This window comes from Cricetulus griseus, chromosome 4 (genome assembly GCF_003668045.3).
Source record: "Cricetulus griseus strain 17A/GY chromosome 4, alternate assembly CriGri-PICRH-1.0, whole genome shotgun sequence".
Lineage (NCBI taxonomy): Eukaryota > Metazoa > Chordata > Mammalia > Rodentia > Cricetidae > Cricetulus > Cricetulus griseus.
The window spans coordinates 138,534,312-138,548,278 of NC_048597.1; positions in this window are offsets into that span (position 1 = coordinate 138,534,312).

Here is a 13,967-nt window from a genome sequence, read left to right on the forward strand (position 1 = left end):
ATATCTGTACAAGACACAGAACTAAAGTTCGCTTTGTTTTGTTCTTTAGCACCTCTGGTGAAGCATTAGATCAGGTTGACTTCCCAGAATTCTCTCATAATATTCTGAATTTCTTTTGGTGTCTGTTGTATGTTTCCTCATTCATTCCTGATTCTCATAATTGGGTCATCTCTTTCCTTCTTTTGCTTAGTTGAGCCAAGGATTTTTTAATCTTGTTTATCATCTCAAAGAATTAGCTGTTAAATTCACTGATTCCTTCTTGTACTGCTTTCTTTTTAATTAACTTCTGCTCTTTTATATTTTCTTATAATCTATTGGGTTTGGGTTTGGTTTGCTTTTGTGTTTTGATGTTCATTGATGTGTTTCATTTTTTTGCATCTCCTGGATTCTTTGATAAATTGCATGACTGTTCTTTTAATTTGTGTGCCTTGGGGGTTCATCTATGCAATTCTCATTAGATAACATTTCTACGGGACTAATAGTTTTCATGTGTGAGAGACAGGCTCTATCAGCCATTTTGTTTTTGAGATGTGACCTGGATGAGGAATTTGTTCTTTGGTTGTGTGTGCCTGTTGTGATAATATGGACAGTCTTAGATTAGGCCAGTACATGAGCTGCGTCACTAGAGCTAGTAAAGGTGCTGTATGAGCTGTTTGATTGGACAAGGAGATGCAGGCTTTGCTGGGTAAATTGCTTTTTCTTGTCCCCATTCTCCCATCACCACAGCCATCCCCACATCTATTGGCCTCTCTCAGGGCCTTTGGGCAATGATCAGCTTTGATCCAGAGTGTCCAGGTTAGTGGCTCATTCCCTTCGTTACCCTTCCCTCTACTGGTTCAGGGTCTGGAGCTGGGTCTGTGGTTGTGGAGATGAGGGCCCGTGAGGAAGAAATGGGAAAGGGAAGATGATACTTTCCATGCTAAAGAGTCTCATGAAGTCTACACATTTATCATTTCTTTTCTTTAATTTTTGGCACTCAATTAAAATGATTGAAGTCATTACTGTGTGCTTTCACATTCTCAAGTAAAATGTGCACAAACATCTTGTGAAATCCTTTTCCATTTTGTGTATTTAGAAATGATATTTTTATACCATCAATTTACATTGAAGGATAATTAGGATGAGTAAAATTTCCCTTTAAGGCAAATGAGAGACAACTCAACCCCTGTACCTTGTCTTCAAGTCTAATGAGAATATTTTTGAGTCACTGGTAACTACTGACAGTGTAAAAATTTCAAAGTATTAGAGAAGGGACAATGTTAATAGAACATGAGAGTTTCCCATGTTTCTGAGATTGCAAAGTTATCAGCCTGTCAAAGCCACTGCTTACATGCCTCAAAAGGCTCTAATGAAAGCTGTAACTGAAGCAATAGAGGTCACAGTGATACTTGTAGTAACATTTTATATTCTTAGTTTTTCATGATATGAAGTAATTCCTCTATTGATTTTTCTTATTCCAAATTTTTGAAGGTATAGAGTATAAGCAGATCTGGAATATTCATCAGTAGAATAACTATTACTTTTAAGTACTGCCCAGAAATTCTTTCATGTGTTATTAACTGCTCAGTGGCCACACATTTAATAACCTACATCAACTGTCACTAAATGCATTGTTCCATAAATCCATCTACACTGTCTTTATTTGTCTAAGAGAAAATTCCTACTTCAAATTTTATTTAGGATTATTGAACCATGAGGACAACTCTAATTTTGCAGTTAGAACATTATTGAGCTTACTGAAACAAAAGAAGAGAAGGAAAAAATACGTCTTCAGGTCATTAAAGGCATACCTCTTGTTGAGATACTAAAAATTTAATGACACCAATCCCACACTCTACACATCCATGCCTCTGAAAAGATTAATAACAGGAAAAATAAGCCTGATAACTAACACACTCATTAGCAGAAAAGCATTTTAACACAGATATTTCAACTAAAGTATAATACTCCCTTTTCAAACTGTTCCACTTATCAGCAAGCAAAGAAAAACAACTGATTCTAAAGCTGCAAACCCGAAAATGCTTGAAAGAATGAATGGTAACTTGAAGGTAATGTCTAGACATTTGCATCCCACAGATATTCTTTAAAAAATTAAAGTAATAAAAAACACAAAACAGTATATGATTTGGAGAACAAAATGTTGCTTTTGTTCTTTTTGACTTTTGAATTAAACAATATCATAGGCTTTGCCTTCACTGTCAAAGCAGGATGTTGATGTAGGTACTATGAAGGGAGTAATAGCGGGCTCTAATGGGGAAAGGTTGAGGGAAGATGTGCTTATATATGTAACTTTTCATTTCCTTCATATTTGAATATACTTCATTTTTCTATATATATTTAATGCTTTGACTATAATTGTTCAAAATGACCCCTATACACAGATAGATATCTATTTTCCTAGATTTTGGAAATTTTTAATAGGATGTTATAAATTCATGAGCTTGTAATTATTCCACTTCTATGCCTATGGTTCGTAGATTTGGATTTTTCATATTATCCCATAAAATTTTGATGTTCTGTTTGTTCTTTACTCTTCACTATGTTTGCTACTTTTCTGAATGTTTAAATTCCTCTACCTTGGTCCATCCTATTGATTAGATTGTTTTCATGCAACTTTTCATTTGTCTTAGTGAAAAATTTCGTTTTAAAAATATATTTATTTAACCTTATGTGTATGAGAGTGGTGGTTTGAATAGATGTGGACCACATAGATTCCTGTGTTTGAGTGCTTGGGCTACAGAGTGGCACTGTTAGAATGTGTGGCCTTATTGGAGTAGATGTGGTCTTATGTTGGAGGAGGTGTGTCACTACGAAGGTAGGCTTTGTGGTCTCATATGCTCAAGCTATGCCCAGCGTGGGACACAGTTCCTTATTCTTCTACCTCTAGTTTTCTGTCTTTTAATTTTTTCTAAGTTCTAATTCTTTCTAGTTCTCCTTTGTTTCAATTCTCCTTTGTTTCTCTGTTCACCAGGTTAAATACATTATTACAGGATGCTTGAGGCAATAAGAAAAAGAGTTGCAACTCATTGGTCATAGCAAATTCCATGGGTAAACGATATGGAGCCAAGCCATTTACAATGGTAACACAAGGTTTCAAGGTTCCAGGTGTAAGGCTGTGACCAGAGGTTGCGGCCACAGTGTCTGGGTGAGACAAGCTGCAGAGAAATCTGCAGAGAGAGTCAGGATTTATCACTCATACTTGAAAGGCCAAGATTTGGCCTGAATTTTTAGGTTGCTTTGTGTTAATAACCTTGGTAGACATCTGCAACTCTGACCTTGTGTATGTCTGTGAAGGTTTTAACTTATAATCCATATACAAAAACTTTCAGTCTAGTTTGAACTTGCTCTGAGGTAGAAATGAGCAAATTGTGTGTAGCTTCTCTTAGACTGGGGAGAAATTGTTTTCTTGTGTTAATCTGAGTAAAATGAACAAAGCAGGCTTTTAAGTCTTATGCTCCTCGTGGGATAATAATTCTAGCCGTGAAGCATATCCTAGTATATTTTCTATACATCAAAATCATACAGTTAATGATAGGTCATCTTCCTGACCATCTACAGATATATGTGCCCATTAAGATTGAGATACAGACATGAGATTACATATGCACATCCCATGAGATTGCATACTACAATGTAGGTATTGGGAAGACAACATAGATGCTTTTACACATGTGAAATTACAGTCAGTTTCCAGAGTCAGTGGTCCTACAGGCCTTGCCCAGGTAGAAATCTCCTCCATCAGAGAATCATTCCTCTGGTGGGTTGACATGAACCCTAGTTGTCACCTGCTGCAACTCCCACAACCTCTGACAGCTATAAGGCATTTTCTTAATTACAAATTGATGAGGAGAGGCCCAGCCCATTGTATGTGGTTCCCTCCCAGTCTGGTGGTCCTGGGTTCTATACAAAGCATGCTGAGCAAGCCAGGAGAAGTAAGCCAGTAAAAAGCAGCCCTCCATGGCCCTGTTTGAGTTCCTGTCTTGATTTTCTTCTTCAATGATAAACAGCAATGTGGAAGTGTAAGCCAAATTAACCATATCCTCCCCAACTTGCTCTTTGGTCATTTTTTTTTTGTAGCAGCAATAGAAACCCTAACAAAGATAACACAGTGGTGGTTAAATATAAAGCACTCATCCTTTAAATTCTACCTACTTTAGTATACTCCATGACCAAATAGGCTTTATCTTTGATATGCAGGGATGGTTCAACATATGCAAATCATTAGATATAATGAACATCATAAATGGAATTAATGACAAAATCACATGAACCTCTCACCTCAATAAATGCAAAAACCCTTTTTATAAATATAACATGACTTCATGATTAAAATGCCAAATATTTTTGAGCTATAGGGAAACTAACTCAACAAAATAAGAACTATATATAAGAAACCTAGAGCCAACATCACCCCACATAGAGAAAAGCTTGAAACAATCCCACTGATGTCTGGAATGAGACAGGGATGTACACTATCCCTACTCTCTTTCAACATCTGGAAGTACTAGATATAGCAATAAGGGAAAAGAAGATTAAAGGGGCAGAAATGGAGAAATAAGGCAAACTATCCCTATTCACAGATAATATGATACATTCGACATTCCAAAAAATTCTACCCAGACAATAAATGATAAACAAATTCAGCAATATGAAAGATTATATAATCAACTTGCATACATCAATAGCTTTTCCAAAACCAACAACAAACACACACATAATATGATCACAATGCACTCCCATTCACAATAGCTTCAAAGAAAATAAAATACCTTGGAATAAACCTAACTAAGGACATGAAGAATATCCACAATGAAAACTTTAAGCATGTAAAGAAAGATATGACATTCCATGTTCATGGATTTGTAGAATTAATATTCTGAAAAAAATGCATTCTATGCCGGGTGTTGGTGGCACACGCCTTTAATCCCAGCACTCGGGAGGCAGAGGCAGGTGGATCTCTGTCAGTTTGAGACCAGCCTGGTCTACAAGAGCTAGTTCCAGGACAGCCTCCAAAAGCCACAGAGAAACCCTGTCTCGAAAAAACAAAAAAAATGCATTGTAACAAAAGTTATTTATAAATTTAATGTAATACCAATCAAAATATGCATCTGATTCTTTCCAGAAATAGAATTATTCTAAAATTTATATGGAATCACAAAGACCATAGATGACTAATACAATCCTGAGCAAAAAGGACAATACTGAAAAGATTATAATTACAGACTTTAAGATAGGCTACCAAATCATAGTAATAAAAACAATATGGTAATGGCACAAAAATCCACATGTTGAATAATGGACCAAAATCAAAGACCCAAACATAAGCACACAAAACTTCAGTTATATGAGGGTGGGTCTAGGCCCTATCCCAAAGGAGATGATAGACTCTGATGACCCCCTCTGGGAGGCTTCACCCACCCTGGGGAGCAGAAAGCATATGTGATAGGTAGGGTCTTAGTTGGAGGGAGGTGGTTGGGGAGGAGGGGAGGGAGAGGGAACTGGGATTGACCTGTAAAACAATCTTGTTTCTATTTCAAATAAAAAAAAATCTGAAAAAACTTCAGTTACTTAATAATTGACAAAGATTACAAAAACATTTATGGGGCAGAAGAAAGCATCTTCTACAAATGGTGCTGAAAAAACCTGGTGTTCACATATAGCAGCATGAAATTAGACCCATATCTCTCAACTTGTAAAAAAGTTAATTCCAAGTAGATCAAAGATCTAAATATAAAACCTGGAAGACTGTAAATGCTAGAAGAAAATATAGGCAATGTCCTCCATGCTATAGTTGTAGGGAAGAACTTTCTGAATAGGACTACATTGCCCAAGAATTGAGGCCAATGATTGACAAACGGGGCTTCATAAAACCAAAAGGCTTCTCACAGCTGAAGAAACAATAAACTGGGTGAAGAGAAAGCTCACAGAGTAGCAGAGAATATATGCCAGCTATACATCTGACAGAGATTTAATGTCTTTGTTTAAAGAACTGAAAAAACAGTCACCCTCCCCAAAACAAAACAAAATGGGTCTGGGAGCTGAATATAGAGTTCTTGAAAGAAGCAAAAATATGGTTAAGAAACATCTCAAAAAAATCTTCATCATCTCTAACAATTAGGGAAATGCAAATCAAAATAACTATGAGAATTTAGTCTTATTCCAGTCAAAATGGCAAAGAGCAATGTAATGACAAACAACAAATACTGGAGGAGTTGTGGGGAAAGGGGAATATTCACTTACTGTTGATAGGGGTGCAAAATGGTGAAGCCACTATGGAAATCATTGTAAAAAATCTTAAAAAGCTAAAAATATATCTATCACATGGCTCAGCTATACCACTTCTTGGCGTATGCCCATTGGGCTTGACATCATACTCCACAGATACTTGCTCAACCATGTTCATTACTGCTATATGCATAGTAGCTAGGAAATGGAAACAACCTAAATGTGCTATCACCAATGAGTGGCATAAATAAATATATGTGAACATTATTCAGCTGTAAAGAAAAATGATATTAAATATGTAGGCAAATAGATGGAGCTAGAAGAGACAATGCTGAATGAGATAACCCAAATCCATAAAGACAAATATCATATGTTTTCTCTTATTGGAGGCTTCTAGCTCCAAATCTTCAGGTGTAAATGCATAGCCTGTAGTAACTATGGACACTAGGAAAGTAAAACAGGGCCACTGCCTTGTTAGGAGGTTTGAAGAGCATAGAGCGGGGAGCAGTAGAATACAAGCCACCAGATAAAAAAATGGAGAAGCTCCATAGGAATGGAAAAAGAATCAAATGACACAGGGAAAGGGAGAGCTTCTTGGGGGAGATGGTGGGATGTAATTACAGAAGAAGGTGGGAGGAGGGTAAAGTGGAATAACATGATACCAGTGATCTGATGGGGAAAATGGGGAAAGGGAACACCATAGAGAAGGGGATACAAGCTAAATATGGAAAAAGGAAGTGGATAAGCTAAAAATATGGATGTCTGAAAAAGCCATGGATAATAATATCTTAAACTGTTTGCCTAAACAAAAACTTGTAACTCATGTAGCTCAATTTATACTCATACATATATAGTTTTAGTAAACTTTTCTCTTCTGGGTTGATGGCATTCCACCCAAGAGCCAAAGATCACTTAATGAGAGCCCCCATACCAGACACAAGAAGTCCTCTTTTGAATTGTTGACCAGGGCTGTTGAAGAGACTCCCAAAATATAGAGGGTATTTCTGTTGCCCTTAATTATACTCAGAGATGTAAGGTGAATTCATTTTGCTGAAGAAACTGTGCACCTCAAAAATAAGGCCCCAGAGACTTCTGAATGGGAACTGACATGAATGATTTCCTCTTGAGGGCTAGCTTTTATGGTACCAGAAGTTGTCATGCAAGCTTCTAAAGGAGGGAGACAACCAACAGCAATGATACAATTAACCACATCAATGATCAGCTTGGTGTGAAAACCCTGAAGAGTGTGGTAGTGTTATGCATACCTTGTTGGTAGCCCCAATTGATCTCAAATTGGACTAAGAAGAGGGAAACAATTCCTGGTACTGGAAACCTGGCTAACTACTTAGCGCTAGTGAAATAATAACTATTGGAGAATATACAAACAGTGATTTATTAAAATAACATAATCATTAACCAAAAATCTATAGACATTTGTCCTTGTGCCCACAGATAAGTGTAGTCTTCACTCTAGAGTAAGGAAACTTCCCTTTGCAGCAGATGGAGAACACTGCAGAAAACCACAACCAAAATGCAGAGTTGTGGAGTGCATTCTCAATAAATTCAGAACACCGAAGAAGGGGTGAGAAGAGCCAGAGGATCAAGGATTTATTGTGAGATTGTGTCTTTTAGTACCATCAGAAGTTTTATTTACAAATCATCACCAACATGACTCCCCTAATGTGAGCTGAACAAGGAAGGCACCCATGAACATGCCAAACTGCATGGGGAAAAGCCCATGATGATTCAACCACACACAAAGAACTATAGACGACTGATTAAAGCTTGGGGTAGAAGAGGTGATCTTCCTAGGGAAGAGCACACCAATTCATTGTCCAGTGCCACATAGCTAGCCATGCAAACATACATACAAATAATATTATATGGACTCAACAGGTTATGTTTAGGAATATATATGTATACATATAACCATGCAGTGACAATTAGTGAAAAAAGAGGTCATGAATTTGAAGGACAGGAGGGAGGAGTATATATACGGGAGGGTTTGGAGAGAGGAAAAGGAGAAAATATAATTAAATTACAATCTCAAAAAAGGATGGGTTTCCTATATAAACTGAAATAATCAAGATAATCTCCCTTATGCATGCTTAGAGTCCCATGTCTTAGATGATTCTAGATTCAGTCAAATCGACCACACTATCACAATGGTCCATTTTCTATGTATTTACTACTTTTTATTAATGACTTTTATAGAGTTTCAGATGAGACTTGGACCTTTCAGTAATGTTGAAACTTTAAAAAGTTATGATGAGGACTTTTGATCTTGGACTTAAAGCATTTTGCATCATGATGTGGGGACCAAGAGATGGAATGTTGCAGTTTATAAGAGAAATGCTCCCTCATAGAAACATGTATTGGGGCACTTATTCTCCAGATGGTGACAGTTTGGGATAGTTTATACAACTTTTAGGAGATTGTCTTGTTGTAGTAAATACATCACTGGATGTGGGATTTGAGGAGTTTTAGCCTTGCATCACTTGCTGTTCTCCATATGATTCCTGTATGTGGATGGGAATGTCATTAGGCAGTATTCTGTTCCTGATACCTGTCACCACACTTTCCCTCCCAGTATATTTATTAGGTCCATTTGACCTATGAAATCATTTAACTCAGATACTGGTTTAATTTGTCAATATCAATTGTGTATTTGTCAGAGAGGGGCACTGAAGTCACCTACTAGTCACCTACTTGTGTGCCACTAGTCCATGTGTTTACATCTAGTTCTGTTTGTTTCATGAAATTTGTTGCACCTATTTTTTTTACAATAGGTTTAGAATTGTATTTTTGTGTATAGTTAGCATGTATCTTGTTTTTTTAATTTTTTTATTTGAATTACAAACAGGATTGAATTACATGACAATCCCAGTTCCCTTCTCCCTCCCTTCCTCCCCTATCACTCCCACAACTAAAACTCTACCAGGTTAAAAATTTGATGTCTCCTTATGACTTGTTTATTTAATCAATATAAAGTGGTTGTTTCGATCTCTTCTGAATAATTCTTGCCTGAAATCTATTGTCTCTGATTAGAATAGTGGCATCTGGTTTTCTAGCTATTGTTGCTTGAAGTACAATTTTTATGCTTGCATCCTGAAGGTTGCTTGATATTTGATGGTAATGTTTATTTCTTAGAAGCAAAAACTAGATGAAAATTATTTTTAAATACAATCTGCCAGTAAGTTTCTTTTGGTTGTGAAATTTAGATCATTAATGTTTACAATTATAATTGAAATGTTTACATTAATTCCTGTAATTTTGTATTTGTGTGTATGTATATGTTTTCCCATTTCCTTATTTCTCTGTTGGTTTGGAAAAATTATATTACCTGTAATATCATGGTTGAATTTATCTTTGGTTTCCATTGAAGGAATCTTCAAATATCTTCTGTAGAGCTGGGTTAGTGGTAACAAATAATACTCTTTGTCAATTTTGTCATAGAAAGTTACTTCTTCCTTCAGTTATCATATATAGTTTTACTGGGATCCTTGCAGATGGTTTTCAGAATTTAAAGAACATCATCCTCAATTATGCCATCTTAAACTTTCTGCTAAGAAATTTAGTGTTCTATTTGGCTTACATTTTTATGAAACTTGTAAATTCTCTGTTGTAGCTTTCAATATATTTTCTTTGTTCTGTGAATTTAGTGTATTAATAGTACTATGTTGTGTAGAGATTCTTTTATAGTACTGTCCATTTGACATTTTAAATCCTCCTGTATTTGGACAGGCACCTCATTCCCTTGAGTGGGGGAATTTTCTGCTTTGAATTTAGTAAAAATATATCCTATTCATTTTCATGGAACACTATGTCCATAATTCATATATTTGTATAGTATACAACTATCCAATATCATGTGGTTTTCATTACTATAACTATGTACAGCTTGAAATCAGGGACGGTGATACCTCCAGAAGTTCTGTTATTGTACAGGATTGCTTATCAATCCTGGATTTTTTGTTTTTCCATATGAAGTTGAATATTGTTCTTTTAAGTTCTGTGAAAAATTGTGTTGGAATTTTGATGGAAATTACATTGAATTTGTAGATTTTTTTGGAAAGCTGGCTATTTTTATTATATAAATCCTTTATTAGGGAAATCATATCAATCCATGAGCATGGGAGATTCTTCCCATCTTCTGATATCTTCTTCAAATAATTGAAGTTAATGTCCTACAGCTATTTTACTTGCTTTGTTAGAATTTCCCCAAGACATTTTACATTATTTGTGGCTATTATGAAAGGTATTGTTTTTTGATTTTTTTCTAAGTCCATTTATCATTTGTGTATAGGAATGCTAACAATTTTTTTAAAAAATTTATTCTGTATCCAAGCATTTCACTGAAGATATTTAAAATGTGCTATAGAACTAAATAGGCAATTCTCAACAGAGGAATCTTAAATGGTTGAGAAACACCTAAAGAAATGTTCAACATCCTTAAACATTAGAGAAATGAAAATCAAAATGACTCTGAGATTCCATCCTACACCCGTCAGAATGACTAAGATCAAAGACACAAGTAACAGCTCATGTTGCCAAGGATGTGGAGCAAGGGGAACACTCCTTCATTGTTGGTGGAAGCACAAACTCATGCAGAAACTTTGGAAATTGCTATGTCAGTATCTCTGAAAATTGGGAATGGGTCTATCTCAAGGCCCAACTGTGTCATCCACAGCATATAACCAAAGGATGCTCTATCATACCACAAGCATGGTATGGTCATAACAGTTTTATTTGTAATAGTCTGAAACTGGAAACAACCTAGATATCCATTAGCCAAAGAATAGATAAAGAAAATGTGTATTTATACAATGGAACATTACTCATCTGTTAAAACAATGATATCATTGAATTTGCAGCAAATGAATGGAACTAGAAAAGATCATCCAGAGGTAACCCAGACCCAGAAAAACAAACACATTATATATTCACTTATACATGGATATTAGCCATAAAGCATGTAGCCATGCTACAATACACAGACCCAGAGCAGCTGAGTAATAAGGAAGGTTCAAGGGAGGACACATGACTCTCACTGTGAAGGGGAAATAGAATAGACATCACAGGTAGACAGCAGGTGGGAAAAGGTATGAATGAGGAGTTGGCATGGGAACAGGAGGGATCAGGTAGGGGAAGGATTATGGGAGAGAGTACTGGGAAAGACAACTGAAATCAGGGGCATCTCTGGTATAAGCTAGAAACCTAGTGTAATGGGAATTCCCGGGGATCCATGAAGGTGGCCCTAGCTAAGATTCCTAGCAAAAGGGGATACAGGGAGCCTGAACCAGCCATCTCCTGTAACCAGGCAAGACTTCCAGTGGAGGGATTGAGGAACCAACCCAGGCACACAACCTCTGACCTACAATTTAACCTGCCTACAAGATATTCTTGGACAAAGGTGGCACAGGAATTGTTGGAGTGACCAACCAATTACTGGTCCAGGTTGAGACCCATTCTATGAGAGGGAGCCCTCCTCTGACAACGCCTGCAGGGCTAGGATCCAGAGGCTGGACATCCCAGAGCCCTAGAATATAACTAAACATGAATGGCAAAAAACAATGAAGTAATTCCTAATAATATCCTGCTATACTCAGAGATGGGTACTTAGCACAATTGCCATTAGAGAGGAATTACCCAGAAACAGATGGAAACAGATGAAGAGACCCACAGCCTAACATTAGGCAGACTCATGAAATCCTGTGGAAGAGAGGGAGGGAGGTTTATAGGAACCAGAGGAGACAAGGACACCACAGGAAAACACACAGCATCAACTAACCCAGGCTCATGTAGATTTGGAGAGACTGAATCACCAAACATGCATTGCAGTTGTGTGGCTTAGTCTTGTTGTGGAACTCCTGGAAGAGGGAGCAAGGACTCTCTTTGATTCTGTTGCCTAGTGTTCTCTTAGGACCCTTTCTCCTTGCTGGGTTGCCTAGTCCAGCCTTAAATAGAAGATGAGGTGCCTAAGCTTGCTGCAAATTGATATCCCATGGCTGGCTGATTTACATGGAAGATATGCACTTTTCTGAAGGGAAGGGAGAGGGAGTGGATGTTGAAGAGAGGAACTTGGAGAAGAAAGGGGATGGAAGAAAAACTGTGATCAGGTTGGGAAAAATTAGTTAATCGATTAATGAAAAATGTAAAAACAAAAAAGAACTAAAGTTAATTTATCACTACCATGTCGTGAATGTTGCTATCTCTGTATCTTTTTGTCCAGGCCTCACTTGTCTTTCCTACACTTGATTGATTATATGTGGTAAAGCTTTCTATGAAATATTTTATTTAGATTACTGAATTTTTCATTCCCAGAATTTCAATTTGTCTTCTCTTTAGTATTTCTATTTATGATATGATTTCTATTTCTATTATGGTTTTTAATGTAATATATTAAATTATTATATAATATAAATTATTATATAATATTATATATTATATATAATGTATTATATATTATATATTGTATATATAACATACAATAATAATATGAATAATATAGATTATTATATAATATAATAAATTAAATATAATAGTATTTCTATTATGATATGATATAGTATTTTTATTTAAGATATGAAAGTGGGAAGGAATCCACTTTCATATCTTGTGTTAAATTTCTTTTTAAATTTAGCTTTTTCTTTGTGTTCTCTTGGGATTCATTTGGGAGTTTATATTTTCTTTATTTCTTTGACCATATTTATAGTCTCTGTTTTTAATTTCTTGTCTGGGTTTTAACTTAATCCCATTGGGATTCAGTTACTCCTCTGGGATCAGTAAGTTTTGGAGCTGTCTTATTGCCATGGTTTTTCACATGTTTATAGTAGACTTTCATATATGGGGCTAGATTGTTGAATAGGCATTTAGAAATCATTCTTAAGCTGGGTGGTGGTGCATACCTTTTACCCCACCACTTGGGAGGCAGAGGCAGAGGCAGGTGGATCTCCTTGAGTTCAAGGCCAGCCTGGTCTACACAGTGAGTTCCAGGATAGCCAGAACTGTTTCACAGTGAAACCCTGTTTCAAAAAAGGACAAAAAAAATTATTCTTAGTTTTTCAGTACAAGTATTTGCACTATTCCAAAGAGACTACCTTATAATATGTTTGAGGCACTGTTTTCCATCGCCATATTGGTGTTCTGGGCACCTGACTTTTTCCCCATGATAACTACTCTGTGCATAAACAATGGCTATCAAAGGATAGTCACTCTATGAAACATAAAACAATAGTCAAAAACAGAAATAAAAATCATTACCCTGCCTTGGTTTTTCAAGACAGGGCTTTTCTGTGTAGCTCTGGTTTTTCCTAGAACTTCCTCTGTAGACAAGACTTGCCTTGAATTCAGAGATCCTCCTGCCTTTGACTCCCAAGTTCTGGAACTAAAAGCATGTGCTGCTGTAAGTGACAATCATTTTAGGCAGTAAAGCAAGATGGATAATAATTTGTCCATTAATATATTAGTTACTGTGGATATGAATGGAAAAGGGAAAACAGGATAGTATGATAAGTGATTATTATTGGCTTGATAGAGAAGAGAAGAGGTAAAAATGAATGGATGGGGAACTAGAGGCATTAGCAGATGAACCAAGGGGCAGTTTAGGATAATGAATGAAAAGAGGAGGGGGGCAATAAAAGAAATCAGGTAACTAGAAGAGTCCCAGTTCTCACTAGACTCAGATACCGAGATCCACCAAACCTGGCCAACCTATTTTCTTAAGGAAAGTGAGCACTGGT